This window comes from Oncorhynchus nerka, linkage group LG6, assembly GCF_034236695.1.
Source record: "Oncorhynchus nerka isolate Pitt River linkage group LG6, Oner_Uvic_2.0, whole genome shotgun sequence".
NCBI lineage: Eukaryota > Metazoa > Chordata > Actinopteri > Salmoniformes > Salmonidae > Oncorhynchus > Oncorhynchus nerka.
The window spans coordinates 15574123-15594849 of NC_088401.1; the positions used below are offsets into that span (position 1 = coordinate 15574123).

At 42.1% G+C, this 20727-nt stretch overlaps 1 protein-coding gene and 1 long non-coding RNA gene across 2 annotated transcripts in view; one reads left to right on the forward strand and one right to left on the reverse strand.

Moving 5' to 3' along the window:
* Positions 1-699: 699 nt before the first annotated feature.
* On the reverse strand, positions 700-5420 carry LOC135572096 (uncharacterized). Its single transcript, XR_010464009.1, has 2 exons — positions 5212-5420; positions 700-1095 (listed from the first exon to the last, which is right to left on the reverse strand). It is a non-coding gene; the product is annotated as an uncharacterized LOC135572096 (long non-coding RNA).
* Positions 5421-10119: 4699 nt separating this feature from the next.
* LOC115130089 (zinc finger homeobox protein 4-like) overlaps positions 10120-20727 on the forward strand; it is a 176348-nt gene continuing 165740 nt past the window's right edge. The window contains 1 exon segment of the mRNA XM_065019287.1: positions 10120-10412. The gene's annotated coding sequence lies outside the window, so the exon portion shown is untranslated.

The following is a 20727-nucleotide window of genomic DNA, read 5'->3' on the forward strand; positions in this document are numbered from 1 at the left end:
TTCAAACAGTTTTAGAAACTTCAGAGGGTTTTCTATCCAATACTAATAATAATATGCATACGCTATTCATCCAAAGTGAAAATGCTGCCCCCTATCCCAAAAAGGTTAAACAGCCATCACTAACATTGAGTGGCTGCTGCCAACATACTGACTCAACTCTAGCCACTTTATTAATGGAAAAATTGATGGAATAAATGTTATCACTAGCCACTTTATTAAACAACGCCCCTAATGTTTACATACCCTATATTACTCATCTCATATGTACTGTATATACTGTACTCTATACCATCTACTGCATCTTGCCATCTTGATATAATATATGTATCACTAGCCACTTTAAACAATGTCACTTAATATAATGTTTACATACCCTACATTACCTATCTCATATGTACTGTATATACTGTACTCGATACCATCTTGCCTATGCCGTTCTGCCATCACTCATTCATATATTTTTATTTACATATTCTTATTCATTCCTTTACACTTATGTGTATAAGGTAGTTGTTGTGAAATTGTTAGATTACTTGTTAGATATTACTGCATGGTCGGAACTAGAAGCACAAGCATTTCGCAACTCTCGCATTAACATCTGCCAACCATGTGTATGTGACAAATACAGTTTGATTTGATTTGATTTACACTGTAGGAGAGTCTGACATACTGTACCAGTGAAAAGTTTGGACACACCTACTCAATCAAGGGCTGTTCTTTATTTGTTACTATTTTTTACATTGTAGAATAATAGTAAGGACATCAAAACTATGAACTAACACATGGATTCATGTAGTAACCAGAAAAGTGATAAACAAATATATTTGATTTTAGATTTGAGATTCTTTGTTGTAACCACCCTTTGCCTTGATGACAGCTTTGCACACTCTTGGCTTCACACGGGATGCTTTTTGGAGTTCCCACATATGCTGAGCACTTGTTTGCTGCTTTTCCTTCACTCTGAGGTCCAACTCATCGCAAAGCATCTCAATTGTGTTGAGGTCAGGTGATTGTGGAGGCCAGGTCATCTGATGCAGCATTCCATCACTCTCCTTCTTGATCAAATAGCCCTTACACACCATGGAGGCCATTGTCCTGTTGAAAAACAAATATTAGTCCCACTAAGCGAAAACCAGATGGGATGGCGTATCGCTGCAGAATGCTGTGGTAGCCATGCTGGTTAAGTGTACCTTGAATTCTAAATAGATCACTGACAGTGTCACGAGCAAAACACCATCCCACCTCCTCCTCCATAGTGCTTGATGGTTTTTGCGACTGCACTTGAAGAAACTTTCAAAGTTGTTCAAATGTTCTGTATTGACTAACCTTCATGTCTTGAAGTAATAATGGACTGTTGTTTCTCTTTGCTGTTCTTGCCATAATATGGACTTGATATTTTACCTAATAGGGCTGTCTTCTGTATACCACCTTGGCACAACACAACTGATTGGCTCAAACACATTAAGAAGGAAAGAAATTCCAAAAATGTAATTTTAACAAGGCACACCTGTTAATTAAAATGCATTCCAGGAGACTACCTCATGAAGCTGGTTGAGAGAATGCCAAGAGTGTGCAACGCTGTCTTCAAGACAAAGGGTGTCTACTTTGAAGAATCTCAAATATAAAATAGATTTTGATTTGTTTAAACACTGTTTTGGTTACTAACTCATTCCATATGTGTTATTTCATAGTTTTGATGTCTTCATTATTATTCTACAATGTAGAAAATCGTAAAAAATAAAGAAAAACCCTGGAATGAGTAGGTGTGTCCAAACTTTTGACTGGTTCTGTATAACCCTTAATTTGAGTTCAGTCTTCGCCAATGAGAACCTAGGCCTAGCTTTGTCCTCTATGACTGGGAAAGGCCACGATTCTAGGCTATAAAGAATCTTACATCCATCTCATTAGATCAGAACAGGATGGCTCAACAGTGATTCATATTACTGGTTTGCATCGTAAAAAAGGATAGTTGTTTTTTGCTGCGTAACACACTTAAATGATTGGTCTACCCATATGATGTGGAACATTGTCAGGTTATTAGGTATAGAAGGTTCATTAACAACAGAACACCATGGTTGCCATAACAATTTAAACAGGTTGTTTGTAAATGTGTAGAATGTGTTTGTTTTGGGACCACACTGGTAAGTTAACTTATGTAAATGAGACAGTCACAGTGGATTTTCTTCTGAATAACTGGTCAGGGCATAACACTTTCCATTCAGCTTCAGGCTACTTTGATGTAAGGCTTGATCACACCTGTAGTGATTACTTCTATCCGTCACGCCCATTGTTGCTTATCCATTGTTCACTAGCTATATCAAAGCAATTTCATCCAACACAGTGCTGAAAAACAGAATGCTTCCCACCACTAGATCACAGAACTAAAGGTGAGCTGGATGTGATCCCAACGCTGCCACCAATGTAGTGGAAGAAAGTGAAAGCTGCAACAGGGACTCTAACCAGGGCTCAAACATGGCAAAGTCAACTCTAACGGCCGTTGCCATGAAAGCCTAGTGTTCCTCTGGACAGAGGCAGTAGGCCTAAAACGCTGGCATTAAGGCTTGTTACAATAGCCTAAGTATTTAATGACCATGATAATCATCATGAAATGGCCTTGGACAAGCCATAAGTGTAAACCAACATAATTCATTATTTTACATGAACCTGTTTAAATGTATCATTATGGTTTAATTGATCATAGTCCAGACTCGTTATAGTTATAAATACCATGCAGTTGCACCGGGGGAATTTAAACCAAACAGATTTTTTTCCCCAGGTCTTCTCTTTCCCCACATTTATTGATGAATGAATTTCCCATCTTGAAAATGTATCCCCATTCCTTAATCAAATACCTTAATGAATGTCACAACAAAAGACAACAGGCAAATAGAGCCTTTTATTCTAAACTGGCAACCGTCATCAAATCTGACATGGCACCAGTATCGCAAAGCATCGAGCAAAAACGAGCATAGAAAACAGCATTGGGATTCATAAATAAAAAAAAAAAAAATGTAATGTAATGTAAGACTACATAAGAATATAAATAAATGTGGGACACAACAAAGTCAGTGTAGAACACCATTGTCCATCATGCATTGCTCCAATAATTTTCAAAAGATTGTTCTGAAGTTTGCCCCCCCCAAAATATATTTTCCTATGATTGAAGTCACACAAAAATGTGTTCCTTTTCCTTCTAATTAAGTCGCACAAAAAGTGATGTATTTTCATGTGAAAACACAAAAATGCACAAAATCTGCAGAAATTATTTTTGTAAATATTTGCACAAATTGAGTGTGAGATACAGCAGTCATAGGGCTACATAGATCATCCCCTCCAATACCTAGAGTCCTTTCACACTGTCAGTCAGGCCTTTACTAGTCCATATGGACTGAGGGATAAGATATCCTCACACAGAATGGATTCTCTGTTATCGGTATTTGGTAGATTTTTTTTTTTTTTTTTTTTTTAATAAAACAATTATCTGCTGCCAAGGCTTCCCGGGGTCCACTCAGAGATCCTAAGCTGTGGGTTTCACCTCACTCAAAATGACTAATTATGTAGTTATGTTTATTATATTAAGATGACCCTATTAGTATCATAGATTCATAGCCTCAATATAATTATGGAAAACTGGAATTATCTATTTTTCTAATTCAGAATATCAACGGTTGGTCACTGGCTAGAGAATAATTATATTGTTGATATTAAACTTGTTTTAATTAGTATTATAGATAATTGCACATTGATCACCCTCCATAAAACTTTAATTATTATTATTGACTGTCATAATACAAAATAATTGTTGTTCATTTTTTATTGACCATTAGGCTGTCATGTAGGAATATAGTTGGATTATTTGTGTTTTATAAACCTAACAGTGCATCATGGGTCTAAATTGACGCCTCACTTCAAGCATTTCCAAATGTCTAATAGGCATCAACCTAATCTGTGCATTTGCGTTGGTCGTCTGGCCTGGCCTGGTGGACTTTGCTGTGATTTGGTCCGTCTCTAGCTTTGATGACTCGAGCTTCCTAGCTGTCAAATTGTTGCCATGGAATTGACTTCTCCCCGTTGCGGTGCGGTCCAATAGTAACCGAGTTATTTACCGTGCGAGGACGGCCCATTGAGTACGAGAAGAGGGGTAGAGGGTAACCCCAAGAGAAGGATAGTGGATATCTGAGGACCCTCCTTAGAGAGGACAGCGGACAGTAGTCCAGTAAATTGACATGTTCTGGCTCGTGTTGTCATGGAAAGTATTTTAATAAGATTTTGAAGAGAAAATCTCCATGCTTACCCTTTTAATTCATAAAAGCATTTGGCAGAAAATATTTCGTTTTTTAAAATGATTTATTAGAAAGTACAAATCTCAGGTGCTGTTTTTTTGTGATTTAAGTGAAAACATGAATTATTTATTAAATATATTTATCATTATTACAATATTATTATTATTATTTCCTATCATTTTGTATTATTATTGGTATAGTTATTACTTATTTACATAATTAGGATTAAATCGTTAAATATTCAAGTTCATTTCTAAAATGCAGATATAGCCTAGTTATTCTAATTTGATTTAGCCTACTCTGGACTAGTGATCACATTTCAGGCACAAAATGAAAATCTAAATAATCCCAACTGAATTCAGTAGGCCCATTAGACCTGTATAGGTAGAGATACAACGTCTTTTGTTCTTCTTCACAATGGCCAGTAGCCTCTCCCCCCCTCTCTCTCTCTCTCTTTCTCGCTGTGTGTGTCAAAAGACAGGGACAAAGAGTGCAGGTGCGTCTCCCAGATTACCAGATTGTCTTTTCATCATCATCATATTTCTGTAGAATTCACGTTACTTGTACATTACTGTGCTAACGGCTATTTGTGGTTTGGATAAGGGTTGCGTCTGGTATGTGGAGGTATATGGCAGAGGCACTTTTTGAGGAGATACATTTATATGGAGGACACTCCTGCGCACATGTCTATTAAAGAGGGATCAAGAATGAAAAACTCGCGCACGGCGAGGACCAAGGGCCAAGTGGGAAGGGGCACAAGGGCGAGGGAGATTAAATGGAAGGAGGGTTGGATGTGTGTGTGTGTGTGTGTGTGTGTGTGTGTGTGTGTGTGTGTGTGTGTGTGTGTGTGTGTGTGTGTGTGTGTGTGTGTGTGTGTGTGTGATCAAGTGTAGCCTATGAGTGTACAGTTTCGTGTAAATTTCCTCACCAGATCGACCCGTTCCCGCGCCGCTGTTCTGGAAGTCACTTTTCACCAAGCCCCCCTTTTAAACCCGGGGACACCGTGCAGGCTGCACGCGCGTCTGGCCCTGGTAAAGGCTTTACAATCTGTTCCATTGATTTCCTCTTATCAAATAAACAGAATGGCACCGCGTGCGTGGACACACCTCTACCCCTCCATACACCTCCTTAAACCCTTTCACGCACTGCCTGTGCCTGCTCGCGCACCCCTCCCCTACAGTCCGGAGACGCGAGCAGCTGTGATTTCATGTAAATGTTACATGATTGACACCTCGTGATTCTACCCCCTCCCCCTTCTTTCCCTAATATCATACCGCGTATTATTAATGCACAGTTTATGCAATAAACGCGCGTGTGGGGTTGCTGTTTTCTTATCTCCTGGTAACAATGCAACCAGTGAATAGATTGCCCCTGATTTGATTCACCATTTTTGATTAATGCCTGGTGAGAGGCCGTCGAGAAACGGCTGATTAATGTGATGTGATGTGATGCTGAAATGTGATATTGGCTGGAATTGCTCTAGTTGACCCTTTAAATGTAGCCGTAATCCGTGTGGTCGCTTTGATTACGTACTATAGTCTAATTGTTGTCATCAAGGCTTTCCCTATCATCTCCCATCTGGAAGCACTCTGACATATAGCCACAGAGTAGTCACCCCGCTATAGAACGTTAATGTAAGCTTCGTTTTAAACCCTATAGCTGTCTTTCCCTCTTTTCTCCTTTCCATCTCTTTTTTCCTCTCATTTGATGAGAGCAGGAGAGTGGGCTGATATCGGCCTCATGTTGCCTATAGATTTTCGTTTATATAATCGATTGAAATGTCCCAATACATTGATTTTTGACTCAGTGTTTTACAAACAAGCGTTTATAGGTCTCGATTTTATGTTAGGAATGATTCCAGCGTGACACGAGCCCCAGATGAGACGGGAGTTATTGGCAAGTGATCTAAATACAAACAAGTAAACATATTTTGTTTTGCTTGTGAAATATCAAAATTGACCGGGACAGATAAAACAAGCGAGAGGGGACAGACAATAGACACAAAAGCATTGTCCTCCTCTCCTGCCGATGAAATACTGAAAAAACACCAAGCGGTTCCTTCCTCTGAAATTCTTGCATTATATACCTTCACATTGCGGAATATTAAATTAAAGTTGGATAAGTCCATGTAGAGGGGAGGCTGCGTCCAATGCGCACTCATTTCCCCCATTCTGTAGCGGCAACACTTCGCTCCCCTCTTTTCAATGACAATGTGCCAAAAATCTAGGCATTTTCAAAACAGATTCCATATGCTATAAGCGGATTGCTACTGAGCGTACGAGTAAGATACAGAAAAGAGAAACGGAATGCTATTTTACCAAAGGTATAGTTTTTATTTCTCTTTTGTTGCTGCATGGGTATATGCTTTTGGAAATTTAAAGGAAGGAATATTCAAAGTTATAAACGGATTGTATGTTTATGTATTCGAGTTGTCTGGTTTAGGGTCCATGCCATTAAAACGTCGAGAAGTTTTAGGTTGGGTTAATGTGGGGGAAAAGTTCATTGATATCGGACATTATTCGGTGTTTGAATGGAAGGAGAATACATTTGAGATTTCTATGTGGAGTTATGTCTGTACGTAATGTGTTACGCAAAGTATGGGAATATTATTTGATTCTCCCGGTAAACGTATTTTGCAAGTGAAACTATATGAACAAGTTCTATATAATTTGGGGGAATTAATTAGTTAGCATCACAAGCTTTTGTTTTATTCAAATTCACTGTGCACTGCCACGCAATATTCTAATGTGAAATTGACATGAATTTTGATATGTGATTAAATTATGACCATTTTGATGCTCATGATTTGACCATAAATTCCATTATTTTGGGGCTATATTTTCCCATTGATAGTTATGGATTTTGATGAAGGAAAACAGTTTTTTATTTAACATTACCTCCTTGAGTCCTTGTGTGTTTCCGTCGCTAACACACGCTGCACGTGTGCTGTTGCTTCTCTACGTGTTGTGACTTGTGCTGGGCTATTCTGGTTATGGGTCTGTGTGTAGCCTAAGGGACACGGGTCAGTGTGTTGGGTATAGAGGGTTTGCCAGTGGGTCTGTGTGTTTTGAGGAAAGGGTCAAACTTCCCCATTCGTGACCTAACGGACCCCAGAGGGCGCCGGTGCTTTGGACTAAAACCATCAGATTTGAAACAAGGGAGAACCCCCAACCTCCCAGTCCTTATAGCAGGAGTCAGACCACTACGGAGGGCTGAACATGCCTCAAAGCAATGGAAAACAATGACCCAGGGAGAAAGCGTCCGGAATTTGATCCCATATTATTGTATTATTATTGTAATAACCATTCACAAAAAGCAATAGTAGTTATATTTTTATTCGTATTCGTTTGAAAATGAAAAACTTGCAAATGGTCTTTCTGATATAAACTCAATTGGCAACGTACGGTCCTTTTTTAATCGTTTTATTTCACCCTTCAGTCTAACCTGAGGACACACACACACACACTCTGAGTTTACAGATAATATATAATTAATTGGGGATTCTGAGATATGGAAATGGGGCGAAATGTTAGTTAACTTGGTCTTTTGTCAAGCAGCCTCCGGAGAAAGAGCATCGTCTGCTGGAACAGTGAGAGGGAGGCGACCAGGGGATTTACAAATGCATGAGGTTAAGATAAAGAGTATCAGGCCCTTAAATCCGCCTTACTTTCTTCTTTCACCGTGAAAACAAAAAACAAGTGAATGTCTGCAATATATGGACACGTCCCTCACAGTCGCCTGCTACGAGTGTATTAGTCTGCGTCCTCGCAAGAAAATAAGTGACCACCTGAAAATAAAATCAATCAATAGTTAAACATTCAGAACAACCTTTAGTACATCGCACCAGGTTTCTTGTTATAGCTTTACGATTCTGTGAGACCAGAAAATCTGTCTGCAACGCTCCGTCCATTGCCTCTTGCTCCATGCTGGTTTTCCAACCAGGCAGCGGTTTGTCTGGCTCCTCCTGTCCGCCGAATGAGTCGCCTCTCCGGGAAGAGCAGTTTGGAATCCCTGGAGGACGCTAAAAAGCAACAGCCTCAGATCTGCGAAAAGTGACGCCTCGGCTGACCACATTTAACACAGGTCACAGCCCTAGTAGTCCGGGAAACAGCAGCCCTGGGTCGAGCTTGGTTTGGGCTGGGGCGGTGTGGGTCTGGTTCAGTTGTAGGCTACTGCAGTAGGATGTATTAGCTGCCAGCAGCCTTATCATAGGATCCCAAAACTCAGCTCAGTCAATTCACCCCCTTCGATTTTTTTTCATGAAGGAGAACAGATCTTCTGCTTCCCTACACGATGAAGACCATTTTCAGGTCTCTCTCCGGATAGCGACTCTTATGAGAGAGAACAAATTAAGTAAAAAGGATCAGGGAGGAAGGGAACATAGTTAAACGGACTAATGCAATGAATAGGCCTATATACATGTATTGGTTTGAATGGTGTGTTGGATTCAATGGGTTTTACATTGCCTGAGGTTTTATGCATGGCTCCATAAAGCCCAGTCATCCTATGTGGACTGGGAGTTGGTACCATGAGCTTTGATGCTCATGTATTTGCAGTTTTCTTTAGTTATTTTCTAAGGTGATGCTTGTGTAGGCTATAGGCTACTTTCTATCAATCACGAGATATATGTTTACCATCGTATCGTCACAAAGAAAAACACGCTACAAACATGTCGTTATTTTTAACCCATATCTTCTAACGACTGGTTCGTTTCTTATAATGTGGCATATGCATTGGGCCTATCTATCTACTATGTCATATAAATACTGCTATGTTCTTGACATCCATAGACGCGTAGACCAATCTATGCTCTTCTAAGCTCTACAATAAGTCAAATCCATTCTACAGTATTTAACCTTTTAGATACTCTTAAAACAAGATGAAGGAAGAACCTAATGTAGGCCTTATAATTTAGACTTTTTTTAATTGACTTTGCATCAAGTTATAATATTGAGATAAAATGTATATGTAAATAAATATCATATATACCCACCTTTAAGATAAGGCGTGTTCCTCCACTGTATAGGCCTAAACGCCTGTTCTCTTCAGTTTTTCATAGCCAGACCTATGCTTTCTTGTTCTGTCATGGTTTTACATCAATGTAATAAACATATCGATATTGTGTTCAATATTGACAACATGCCCTTGTTTACATACGGTATTCAATTTACAACACAGTTAAACGCATTCAATTAGTCTCTATCTGATACAGGGTTCTATGTAAGCATCTTCAATCTGTGCATCTCTCAAGATTACACATATTTAAATCCACTAGATCAAATATGATCCTATATATTTAATAAAATCACGATATCAAAATAAGCTAAACGTATCAATACATTTGGAATATAGAGTGACATTCTGAACAGCTTTAACGTAATCATATATTTTATATGTGCCTTGCACCGGGTGGCATATCAGGCTATGGTTTTGTCCTCGTCTGCGGACCTTTATATATAAACAAGGGTGATTTCTCTAATTCTGTACTCTATTTGGTTAACAGGAAATGGCTATTTGTTGTTCTGCATGTCTTTGGACTAGCCGATAAAACCGTAAAAATGTGCCCTTGTTAAGATCACTTTGGTCAATCTGACGCGTTCCGTCCTAAGGGCTTTGCTCTGGACAGGGGCTCAGTGCGTCATTTGCAATGTGGAGACTGTTGATCAGCTCGCTAATTACACCTCTCTCTCTGTTCCTCTCTCTTTCCTCTCTCTCCCACCCTCTCTCATTCGCCCTCTCTCTTCCATTCCCAGAGTGCATATCGGGAATAGACACACAAAGACATGCGCACTCAACTTAATCAGCCATTTTTTTAAACAGGGCTAAAACGATAATAATTAGCAGAATAAAGACATATCGGTTTTCATTTCCTTTCCGCAGTTTCTCGACCGCTCCACAACCGAACTGAGAGGCTGCAGTCGAGACATCTTTCACCGATCGGACCCAAAGGATAGCTTTCATACCGCTTGCCATTTTGTATGTTTATTTTTTTTCAATAAAGTTGGGAGGATTATACATTTTTTCCCCTTTTTCCATTTTTGTGTTATCATATTTCCCAACCATTGGATGTGACTTTGTTTTCAAACCAAAAACAGGAGAAGAAAGGGAACGAACTGCGGGGGGTAGAAAGTAAGTTTTTTTCTATAACTTTTATTGAGTAGTGGGTGTTTAATTCGGTCAAATATTGAATATATTTTTTAGGTGGATCCCGCAGAATCTTTGACATAGCGCTCAGCAGATAGCAGCTGTTTTCATGTGGTATGTTTTCGGCAATAGCCCAGCCCAGCTTTGCCTTGGAAAACATCGCATGTTGAGGTGTTTGTTGAGGTGTTTGGTTTTACTAGCAGAACATTGTCACGGGCCAGACGAAAGCCTTTACGTGAGTGTCATTGCCATTGCTGCCTCGGCCAAATCTGCTCTCAAAGTTTGCTAGGGTTTGTCTCATTCTGGTCGTAATGTCATACGATCTGTGAAATACAACGGAAAACAAATCGTTACATGATATCAGGTATTTCCCCGGTGTGGCTTGGTTAATTACGGAACTAGACTAGACGTAACGAGGTCCGATCTATGGTGGTCTAGGATACGTGAATGTTTTATCCCTGTTGTCTTCCCCCGGTGAAAGAGTTCTGCCTGGTTTCAGTGCTGGACCACTTTTAAAAGCTGGACCTGACGGTTCAAAGCTGGACCTGACATTACACTGGGCAGTTAGGCTACAATGTATCCATTCATTTGTTTTCTGATAATGTCGCTATCTTCCTCACGTTATTGTTACGTTTAACACCGTATACATTCTTAAACGACGCGAAGAGCAACACGATTTACACCGTCACGCGTATATATTGTTTAGATAGATACATGTATTGTCTTTTTAGATTATACTATTGAGATTCAATGTATGTTCAATGTATAATGGTCCTACAATTCCCAATTACCTGCTGTGTGTAAAGGAGTAGTCATTGTACCGAGCCGTGGGGTGGCTGTGTGTCCGGGGAAGGAGACCAGTCGTTGGGCTACTGATAACACGCAGGTCCCCTGGATACAGAAACTCACGGTTCTTAAATATTTTTGATAAAATCTTTAAAAATTGGGGGAAAAAGAGCATAAGAGGCCCAAACTCTTCATTATGTGTTCTCTATTTTCTTTACTCATGTTATATTGCCGTAACGTAAGATTCATGTTCTCCCCATTCATTCGCTTTGGTGGGTTCATATTTTTTCTCCATATAATGAATTGTCATTGTATTGCCAGTGATGATGTTTTAGCCCAGGCTTCGGTGGTGAGTTGTCTATGCATGCTGGTTGTTTAGTGTAACTTGGGGTACAGAGGACAGGTGATGAGAGGGGCTGTGGTAGTTTTTTTTTGCCTGATGACTGACTGGTTTGAGGTAGTCTTGGCTGGGATTGGGACACAACAGTGACAGGGACATCGATCGCTTGCATTAAGAGAGCAAAAAAAAAAACACTGGGACACGAGAGGCAGCTTCAAACTCCGGTATGTATTGTGGGTGTGTGTGTGTTTGCGCTCTCCGCTCGCTCTTTCTACGGCACATCAGCAGCATGATGATGTTTCTACTGGATTTCAACTACGGCTTTCTCTTCTTCGGCATATTAGGACGATTTTTACATTTATTTGTTTTTGCTTTAATTTAAGGGGAAATCATTTGAGCTATTTTCGGGTATTAGTTGTTCTTTAGCTAGATAAATAACGTTGGAAACAAATGCATCCCCCGTTTGTATTTAATGGATATACGATCTTTTTTAATTAAGGACTGTTGGACTTAAGCAAAAATGAGGACTGCAGAAATTATTTTTACCCTTGTACAATTTTGGATACAATTATTTTGATAAATATTTGTATGAAAATATTATTATTATGATTATGCTGCAATAGTGGTTTGGAACTATGACTTGCATATTTTAAGGATAATTCCAACGAATTACATGTGTTAATTTTTGTGCATTAATGAGTCTGAGAATTAAAGTTGATATAGCCTATTTGACACCATTAAACATTGAAACATTTATCTGAATAGTGGTCATTTGGGAGAAATGGGTTCAATGCTATGTAGTAAAATTAATGTATGCTACTAATATTTTACTTCTAATAAGCTACGCAACACTCCATTTAACGATGTTAAAAACCCCAAAAAGGAAATTATGAGAAAAGATGGAAAAATGTAATTACAGTGAGTTTCGTCAGTATTTGGGATGTAATTGTCTCACAGAACATGGTTCGTGTTTTCTCTCTCTCAATCCTGTTCTTAAGGCAATGCTACTGGACCTTCAGTTTGTCTGACGGCTGCGCGTTGCTTTTGTTTTACTGTGATGATGAATATTATTATTATTACAGCAATGTTATTACTGTGTGCGCGCGCGCCTGCGATATAAAGCACATTACACTGGGTTTAAAGCACATTACACTGGGTTTAAAGCACATTACACTGGGTTTAAAGCACATTACACTGGGTTTAAAGCACATTACACTGGGTTTAAAGCACATTACACTGGGTTTAAAGCACATTACACTGGGTTTAAAGCACATTACACTGGGTTTAAAGCACATTACACTGGGTTTAAAGCACATTACACTGGGTTTAAAGCACATTACACTGGGTTTAAAGCACATTACACTGGGTTTAAAGCACATTACACTGGGTTTAAAGCACATTACACTGGGTTTAAAGCACATTACACTGGGTTTAAAGCACATTACACTGGGTTTAAAGCACATTACACTGGGTTTAAAGCACATTACACTGGGTTTAAAGCACATTACACTGGGTTTAAAGCACATTACACTGGGTTTAAATTACACACATTACACTGGGTTTAAAGCACATTACACTGGGTTTAAAGCACATTACACTGGGTTTAAAGCACATTACACTGGGTTTAAAGCACATTACACTGGGTTTAAAGCACATTACACTGGGTTTAAAGCACATTACACTGGGTTTAAAGCACATTACACTGGGTTTGAAGCACATTACACTGGGTTTAAAGCACATTACACTGGGTTTGAAGCACATTACACTGGGTTTAAAGCACATTACACTGGGTTTAAAGCACATTACACTGGGTTTAAAGCACATTACACTGGGTTTAAAGCACATTACACTGGTTTAAAGCACATTACACTGGGTTTAAAGCACATTTGGGTTTAAAGCACATTACACTGGGTTTAAAGCACATTACACTGGGTTTAAAGCACATTACACTGGGTTTTGGGTTTAAAGCACATTACACTGGGGTTTGAAGCACATTACACTGGGTTTAAAGCACATTACACTGGGTTTAAAGCACATTACACTGGGTTTGAAGCACATTACACTGGGTTTGAAGCACATTACACTGGTTTAAAGCACATTTGGGTTTAAAGCACATTACACTGGGTTTGAAGCACATTACACTGGGTTTGAAGCACATTACACTGGGTTTGAAGCACATTACACTGGGTTTAAAGCACATTACACTGGGTTTAAAGCACATTACACTGGGTTTGAAGCACATTACACTGGGTTTGAAGCACATTACACTGGGTTTAAAGCACATTACACTGGGTTTAAAGCACATTACACTGGGTTTGAAGCACATTACACTGGGTTTAAAGCACATTACACTGGGTTTAAAGCACATTACACTGGGTTTAAAGCACATTACACTGGGTTTAAAGCACATTACACTGGGTTTAAAGCACATTACACTGGGTTTAAAGCACATTACACTGGGTTTAAAGCACATTACACTGGGTTTAAAGCACATTACACTGGGTTTAAAGCACATTACACTGGGTTTGAAGCACATTACACTGGGTTTAAAGCACATTACACTGGGTTTAAAGCACATTACACTGGGTTTAAAGCACATTACACTGGGTTTGAAGCACATTACACTGGGTTTAAAGCACATTACACTGGGTTTAAAGCACATTACACTGGGTTTAAAGCACATTACACTGGGTTTAAAGCACATTACACTGGGTTTAAAGCACATTACACTGGGTTTAAAGCACATTACACTGGGTTTAAAGCACATTACACTGGGTTTAAAGCACATTACACTGGGTTTAAAGCACATTACACTGGGTTTAAAGCACATTACACTGGGTTTAAAGCACATTACACTGGGTTTTAAAGCACATTACACTGGGTTTGAAGCACATTACACTGGGTTTAAAGCACATTACACTGGGTTTAAAGCACATTACACTGGGTTTAAAGCACATTACACTGGGTTTGAAGCACATTACACTGGGTTTAAAGCACATTACACTGGGTTTAAAGCACATTACACTGGGTTTAAAGCACATTACACTGGGTTTAAAGCACATTACACTGGGTTTAAAGCACATTACACTGGGTTTGAAGCACATTACACTGGGTTTAAAGCACATTACACTGGGTTTAAAGCACATTACACTGGGTTTAAAGCACATTACACTGGGTTTAAAGCACATTACACTGGGTTTGAAGCACATTACACTGGGTTTAAAGCACATTACACTGGGTTTGAAGCACATTACACTGGGTTTGAAGCACATTACACTGGGTTTAAAGCACATTACACTGGGTTTGAAGCACATTACACTGGGTTTAAAGCACATTACACTGGGTTTAAAGCACATTACACTGGGTTTAAAGCACATTACACTGGGTTTAAAGCACATTACACTGGGTTTAAAGCACATTACACTGGGTTTAAAGCACATTACACTGGGTTTGAAGCACATTACACTGGGTTTGAAGCACATTACACTGGGTTTGAAGCACATTACACTGGGTTTAAAGCACATTACACTGGGTTTGAAGCACATTACACTGGGTTTGAAGCACATTACACTGGGTTTGAAGCACATTACACTGGGTTTAAAGCACATTACACTGGGTTTAAAGCACATTACACCGGGTTTAAAGCACATTACACTGGGTTTGAAGCACATTACACTGGGTTTGAAGCACATTACACTGGGTTTGAAGCACATTACACTGGGTTTAAAGCACATTACACTGGGTTTGAAGCACATTACACTGGGTTTAAAGCACATTACACTGGGTTTAAAGCACATTACACTGGGTTTGAAGCACATTACATTGGGTTTGAAGCACATTACACTGGGTTTGAAGCACATTACACTGGGTTTAAAGCACATTACACTGGGTTTGAAGCACATTACACTGGGTTTGAAGCACATTACACTGGGTTTGAAGCACATTACACTGGGTTTGAAGCACATTACACTGGGTTTAAAGCACATTACACTGGGTTTAAAGCACATTACACTGGGTTTGAAGCACATTACACTGGGTTTAAAGGACATTACACTGGGTTTAAAGCACATTACACTGGGTTTGAAGCACATTACACTGGGTTTGAAGCACATTACACTGGGTTTGAAGCACATTACACTGGGTTTAAAGCACATTACACTGGGTTTGAAGAACATTACACTGGGTTTGAAGCACATTACACTGGGTTTGAAGCACATTACACTGGGTTTGAAGCACATTACACTGGGTTTAAAGCACATTACACTGGGTTTGAAGCACATTACACTGGGTTTAAAGCACATTACACTGGGTTTGAAGCACATTACACTGGGTTTGAAGCAAGCCTCGATAGGGGATTGAGGATGTGTTTGACCTATACTGCCAGTCTCGGAGGACAATTGAAAATGAAGAGTAAAAGCTGTAATTGGTTATTATCAAAAACAATGCAACGCGTTTCAGTACATCAATGTGCTTACAACAGGAGAATGTAAAGGTTGCAGAGAGTGATAACATAATATATATCACAACACTTCTACATCTGCCTTGCTTGCTGCTTGGGGTTTTAGGCTGGGTTTCTGTGTAGCACTTGGTGACATGGACGGATGTAAAAAGGGCTGTATTAATACATTTGATTGACATTTGATTGTATAATAACACGTGTATTAGTGTGTATAAAACACATCGAGCCAATGGCGTTAGGAAGGGACACAAAACAAGAGAGACAACAAGAGGCCCCGTGGTTCTTCTGTGTAACGGCTTATAGTTCAACTGCATTTACAACTCACAACATCGTGTATTAGTGCTTCTTATATGATTCAACATCTTCCACAGCTAACAGCACATTTCATCATTACAACCTTAATCAAGGTGCTACTAGAGAGAAAGACTATAGGGGGAAGAACAAGGGATAGGAGAAGAGTGGGCAGGGAGAGAGAGAGGGAGAGAGGGAGAGGGGCAGGGAGAGAGAGAGGGAGAGGGGCAGGGAGAGAGATAGAGGAAGAGAGGGAGAGCGGCAGGGAGAGAGCGAGGGAGAGGGGCAGGGAGAGAGATAGAGAGGGAGAGCGGCAGGGGAGAGAGCGAGGGAGAGGGGCAGGAGAGAGAGGGGGAGAGGGGCAGGGAGAGAGAGAGAGAGGAGGGAGAGGGCAGAGAGAGAGGGAGAGGGGCAGGGAGAGAGAGAGAGGGAGAGGGGCAGGGAGAGAGAGAGGGAGAGGGGCAGGGAGAGAGAGAGGGAGAGGGGCAGGGAGAGAGATAGAGGAAGAGAGGGAGAGGGGCAGGGAGAGAGATAGAGAGGGAGAGGGGCAGGGAGAGAGATAGAGGAAGAGAGGGAGAGGGGCAGGGAGAGAGAGAGGGAGAGCGGCAGGGAGAGAGGGAGAGGGGCAGGGAGAGAGAGAGGAGAGGGGCAGGGAGAGAGATAGAGGAAGAGAGGGAGAGGGGCAGGGAGAGAGATAGAGAGAGGAGAGGGGCAGGGAGAGAGATAGAGGAAGAGAGGGAGAGGGGAGGGAGAGAGAGAGGAAAGAGAGGGAGCGGCAGGAGAGAGATAGAGGAAGAGAGGGAGAGGGGCAGGGAGAGAGATAGAGAGGGAGAGAGGGAGAGCGGCAGGGAGAGGGAGAGAGATAGATAGAGAGGGAGAGCGGCAGGGAGAGATATAGAGGAAGAGAGGGAGAGGGGCAGGGAGAGAGCTAGGGGAAGAGAGGGAGAGGGGCAGGGAGAGAGATAGAGAGGGAGAGCGGCAGGGAGAGAGATAGAGAGGGAGAGCGGCAGGGAGAGATATAGAGGAAGAGAGGGAGAGGGGCAGGGAGAGATATAGAGGAAGAGAGGGAGAGGGGCAGGAGAGAGATAGGGGCAGGGAGAGAGAGGAAGAGAGGGAGAGGGGCAGGGAGAGAGATAGAGAGGGAGAGCGGCGGGGAGAGAGCGAGGAAGAGAGGGAGAGCGGCAGGGAGAGAGCGAGGAAGAGAGGGAGAGCGGCAGGGAGAGAGAGATAAAGGAAGAGAGGGAGGGGCAGGGAGAGAGAGGGAGAAGGGCAGAGAGAGCAATAGAGAAAGAGAGGGAGAGGGGCAGGGAGAGAGATAGAGGAAGAGAGGGAGAGGGGCAGGGAGAGAGAGAGGGAGAGCGGCAGGGAGAGATATAGAGGAAGAGAGGGAGAGGGGCAGGGAGAGAGATAGAGAGGGAGAGCGGCAGGGAGAGAGATAGATAGAGAGGGAGAGCGGCAGGGAGAGATATAGAGGAAGAGAGGGAGAGGGGCAGGGAGAGAGCTAGGGGAAGAGAGGGAGAGGGGCAGGGAGAGAGATAGAGAGGGGAGAGAGAGAGATAGAGAGGGAGGTGAGCGAGCAGGGAGAGAGATAGAGAGGGAGAGCGGCAGGGAGAGATATAGAGGAAGAGAGGGAGAGGGGCAGGGAGAGAGATAGAGAGGGAGAGGGCAGGGAGAGAGATAGGGAGAGAGCGATGAAGAGAGGGAGAGCGGCAGGGAGAGAGCGAGGAAGAGAGGGAGAGCGGCAGGGAGAGAGAGATAAAGGAAGAGAGGGAGAGGGGCAGGGAGAGAGAGGGAGAGGGGCAGGGAGAGCAATAGAGAAAGAGAGGGAGAGGGGCAGGGAGAGAGCGAGGAAGAGAGGGAGAGCGTCAGGGAGAGAGGGGCGAGAGGGGAAGGGAGTGAGAGAGATAGAGGGAGAGGGGCAGGGAGGGGAGAGGGGCAGGGAGAGAGAGAGGGAGAAGGGCAGAGAGAGCATTAGAGAAAGAGAGGGAGAGGGGCAGGGAGAGAGAGGGAGAGGGCAGGAGAGAGAGAGGGGGCAGGGAGAGAGAGGAAGAGAGGGGCAGGGGGAGAGAGAGGGAGAGCGTCAGAGGGGAGAGAGACAGAGGGTGAGGAGCAGGGAGAGAGAGATAAAGGAAGAGAGGGAGAAGGGCAGAGAGAGCATTAGAGAAAGAGAGGGAGAGGGGCAGGGAGAGAGCGAGGAAGAGAGGGAGAGCGGCAGGGAGAGAGCGAGGAAGGGAGTGAGAGAGATAGAGGGAGAGGGGCAGGGAGTGGGAGAGGGGCAGGGAGAGAGATAGAAGAGGAGAGGGAGAGGGGAAGGGAGAGAGATGGAGGGGCAGGGAGAGAGATGGAGGGAGAGGGGCAGGGAGGGAGATAGAGGGGCAGGGAGAGAGATAGAGGGGCAGGGAGAGAGATGGAGGGAGAGGGGCAGGGAGAGAGATAGAGGCGAAACCTACCTATAACTCTTCCCGGGCAGGCAGGCATATCCAGCAGTAAGATTGGCCCCAGCCTCTCTTCGGGTCGACGATGTGTCATTTCCACCCAGCCTCATCACCCTCTACCTATCTGATATTAATGGGAAAATCAATATTTCAGGGATTAAATTTCCCTCCTTCATTTTTTATGGTTTCTACCTCAATAAGTCTCTCTTCTAATAGATGGAAGTCAGATGATTTAAAATCCTGAGAGAGAGAGAGAGAGAGAGAGACAGAGAGACAGAGAGACAGAGAGAGAGAATTGCTACAGTCCTATCTTCCTGCATTTGAATGTTTTTTTCTCCTGTAGATCTCTATAGGACGTAGTCAGGGGGACTATATCACTGCTATACCGATCAGACTAAAGGTAGAAAGGGGGAAAATATGAGTCTGGTTGAATACATAAGACGGCCTAGTAATCCAAGTAGTAGTTGTTACTAAAGAGAAGATCCCTTACACACACACACAGGTTATTTCCAAATCCCCATCATTGAATGCCACGGTGGGGTGAACAGGATGACTTTGTACACACCAGACAGTCAAGTAGGATTCTCTTTTTTCCCCTCTTCATTTTTAATGGAAGGAAATGGAAATATCTTGGAGAAATTGTAAATGTTGGTGTTAGATATGTGGTTGGTGTGTGATGAATGGAAGTTAATGACATGGCCTAGCAGCAGCAGTCTGTATGATTATACAGACACAGATGCATTACCGTAGTCATACGCATCTCATTTTCACATGGAATAGACTGACTCCTGTGGCCTAGCAGCAGCAGTCTGTATGATTATACAGACACAGATGCATTACCGTAGTCATACGCATCTCATTTTCACATGGAATAGACTGACTCCTGTGGCCTAGCAGCAGCAGTCTGTATGATTATACAGACACAGATGCATTACCGTAGTCATACGCATCTCATTTTCACATGGAATAGACTGACTCCTGTGGCCTAGCAGACCTTCATTAAGAGACAGTATACATGTGGACACGTGCTTATTCCACCTTCCTTCCTCTACCATCTGGTGTGTGTCAAACAGCTGTGTGATTTTCATATGTGCTAGGGGTATTGTTCTCAGTTTTTCACCGTATTAGACTGACCTAGATTGAGAGAGGGATAGCTATTGATAGAGGGACAGAGTGAGACAGTCCTGTGTGGCTCAGTTGGTAGGGCTTGGTTTTTCCAACGCCAGGGTTTAGTGGTTTGATTCCAACGTGAGGCAAAGTATGTGTATTCACTGACTACTGTACGGTGCTCTGGATAAGAGGGTCTACTAAATGAGTGGAATGTGAAGAGAGAGAGAGGGAAGATAGGTTTGTAATCGCAGCAGCAGCGACGCTTGGCTTGGATTCACAGCCATTAGGATGTGAACAACACAATCTCCCACATCCTGTTATTAAAACACTCATATTCTGTTGTCTTCCTGTGCCTCCAGTCCTTCATTTCATTTCTCCCTCTTTGATTTCATTTGGGATGAGGTGTAGGATGGTGTCGGTCAGTGATCTTTTTCATGGTTTTAATGTGAGGTTAGAGATACACATTGGTGTAATACAGTCCACACGAATTCTCTCCCCAAACAGTCACTCAGTTAACAGGAAACTACCTGGTTCTCTCCCCAAACAGTCACTCAGTTAACAGGAAACTACCTGGTTCTCTCCCCAAACAGTCACTCAGTTAACAGGAAACAACCTGGTTCTCTCCACAAACAGTCACTCAGTTTAAAGGAAACAACCTGGTTCTCTCCCCAAACAGTCACTCAGTTAACAGGAAACAACCTGCTCTCCCCAAACAGTCACTCAGTTAACAGGAAACTACCTGGTTCTCTCCCCAAACAGTCACTCAGTTAACAGGAAACAACCTGGTTCTCTCCCCAAACAGTCACTCAGTTTAATGGAAACAACCTGGTTCTCTCCCCAAACAGTCACTCAGTTAACAGGAAACAACCTGGTTCTCTC